This window comes from Oncorhynchus nerka, unplaced genomic scaffold (genome assembly GCF_034236695.1).
Source record: "Oncorhynchus nerka isolate Pitt River unplaced genomic scaffold, Oner_Uvic_2.0 unplaced_scaffold_10866, whole genome shotgun sequence".
NCBI lineage: Eukaryota > Metazoa > Chordata > Actinopteri > Salmoniformes > Salmonidae > Oncorhynchus > Oncorhynchus nerka.
In genome coordinates this window covers 1-2,352 of record NW_027030468.1, presented here as the reverse complement: position 1 = coordinate 2,352, position 2,352 = coordinate 1, and the positions used below count along the sequence as shown (strand labels likewise).

The following is a 2,352-nucleotide window of genomic DNA, read 5'->3' as shown; positions in this document are numbered from 1 at the left end:
CAGCTACTCTTCCTGGGGTTTATTATGGATCCCCATTAGTTCCTGCCAAGGCAGCAGCTACTCTTCCTGGGGTTTATTATGGATCCCCATTAGTTCCTGCCAAGGCAGCAGCTACTCTTCCTGGGGTCCAGCTAAAATAAAGGCAGTTATACCATTTTAAAAACATGACAATAAATTGACAACACACTGTGTCCTCAGTCACCTTGTCCCAGAGAGGTTTACATGGTTATCAAAACATCACACCAGGGTGAGTCTAAACAAAACACAGCCCTGTGGGGAAAATGAATGGAACCATCTCCCTGTTTGACCTCTAGTTGTTATGGATATTATGACTCTACAGAGACACACAGTGGACGTGTCAAAATATGTTCCATTGATAAATCACACTTTATTTAACCTCAATGTCATCTTGTGTTTACATGGCATTGTAGATTCTAGCTGTATATAGGATGTATTCTGGATGTTTTCAGTGTGTTTTCAACCCTTTCAGACAATGGATTAATCACAATTAAAAATAGTGCACTAACATTACACAAAGTGAACTCAAGTCTGACAGCCCAAACAAACACACACATTCTCAGTCAAAAACACAAGTCAGAACACAGCCTCTCGATTCTCTCATGTGTTTTCAGGTTCTCTGACTGGGAAAATGTCTTTCCACAATGAGAGCAGTGGTATGTCTTCTCCTCCTGTGTATTTGTATGTATTCCTTCATGCTCTTTCAGGTACCTTAACCGGGTAAATCTCTCTCCACACTGGGAGCAGCGGTACATCTTCTTACCTGTGTGTGTCCTCTCATGCTTGTTCAGGTTTCCTACCTGGCCAAAACTCTTTCCACAATGGGAACATTGGAAAAGCTTTTCCCCTGTGTGTCCCCTCTCATGTGTTTGCAGGCTCCCTAACTGGGTAAACGACATTCCACATTGGGAACAGTGGTAAGGCTTCTCTCCAGTGTGTATTCTCTTATGTGTTCTCAGGCTCCCTAACTGAGTAAAACTCTTTCCACACTGGGAGCAGTGATGTCGTCCTGCTGGTTTGGACATCTCGGGGTCTGGTTTCCCTGAAGGACTCTTCCTGCTGTCAGAAGGAGAGTCTGGTCTCTCTCCTGTCAAAGACAAACAGATGATTTAATTAAACAGAGACCTGAATGAAACCTCCACACGATAAAACTTCCTATGATGTATAATCTAGACTAGATCCCTCAATCACCTGAAGTCACTTTTCACAAGTGTTATTAAAGCCACTACAAAATGCAGGTCTCTGTGTGGTTCTTAGTCAGAGAGGCCTATAGAATGGTGTGACGACCCTCCCACTCTGTCTGCCGTATTCTCTCTGTTATTTCCTTATTAGGATGCTGGTGGGCGGAGTTGGGAGGTCGTCAGCCCATGGGAAACACCTGGTGTCTCCCAGGATATGTCATTGTATGTTTGTAGCGTCACTACACCAGATTACACACCATTGTATATTATATTTATTTGCCTCTACTCATTATCTCCACGTTGTCTTGACACTCTAGCAATGTTGTATAAAGTACGCTTGACATATGATAACACGAAAATTAAATAAACGATTTGGTATCATTTTTATTATGGCAGATTGAATAGGTGTGCTTCAAACGGTTTGCTTGGAATGATTTGTAGCCATCATCTCGACAACCTGTGCATGAGAGTCCATTCAACTCAGTTTCCCTACCTGAAAAAACGCCATTCCGTAAAGTGTATTTCGCGCACGCAAATTCAGGAAGAAACCGAAGAGCAGATGGCCTGACCGCGTTTTGCGACTGTCGGATCATGACCGCAGTCAACGATGGGCTGGAAATCGCCTGCAGTTTAGTACAGTGGAATTGCAGTATTGAATGAAGGCAAGTCCATTCCGTGAGACATTTAAGTTGTGATTTTGGTGCAAATCCAATGTTAAAGTTTTGTTGTTGGCCAGCTTCTTGATGGTATTCACATCTTACAGTGTAACTATCAATTCCACATTAAAAAACGGCATTTAAGCTCAGAACTAGAGTAGAATGCCGTTTTAAAAACCACGTATCAGTTCAACAACTATTTTCAAGACAGGACTTACTGGTGTGACTCAGATCTTCTGTCTCCTCCTCTTCTTCCTTCCTCCTCCTTCAATATGACAGTTATCTCTCCTTCATTCACTCCGAAAAAAAGTATAATCGTTTTCTTCCTCTTCTTTCTGTGTAACAGCCTCACCCTCTACTTCTTTCGTTTACTGTGACATCCTCCTCTTCATTCTCTTTCACGACAACGTTCAGCCAAATACCTTTCTTTCTCCTTCCAGCAGACCTCTTTTTTAGCAGGAGGGCAGCAGCTTCTGTTGAGCTCATGGTCGGGGATG

At 42.8% G+C, this 2,352-nt stretch overlaps 1 long non-coding RNA gene across 1 annotated transcript; it reads right to left on the bottom strand.

The window, feature by feature from the left end:
- Positions 1–364: 364 nt before the first annotated feature.
- On the bottom strand, positions 365–2,234 carry LOC135565900 (uncharacterized). Its single transcript, XR_010461874.1, has 2 exons — positions 2,074–2,234; positions 365–1,105 (listed from the first exon to the last, which is right to left on the bottom strand). It is a non-coding gene; the product is annotated as an uncharacterized LOC135565900 (long non-coding RNA).
- Between the last annotated feature and the right edge of the window lie 118 nt (positions 2,235–2,352).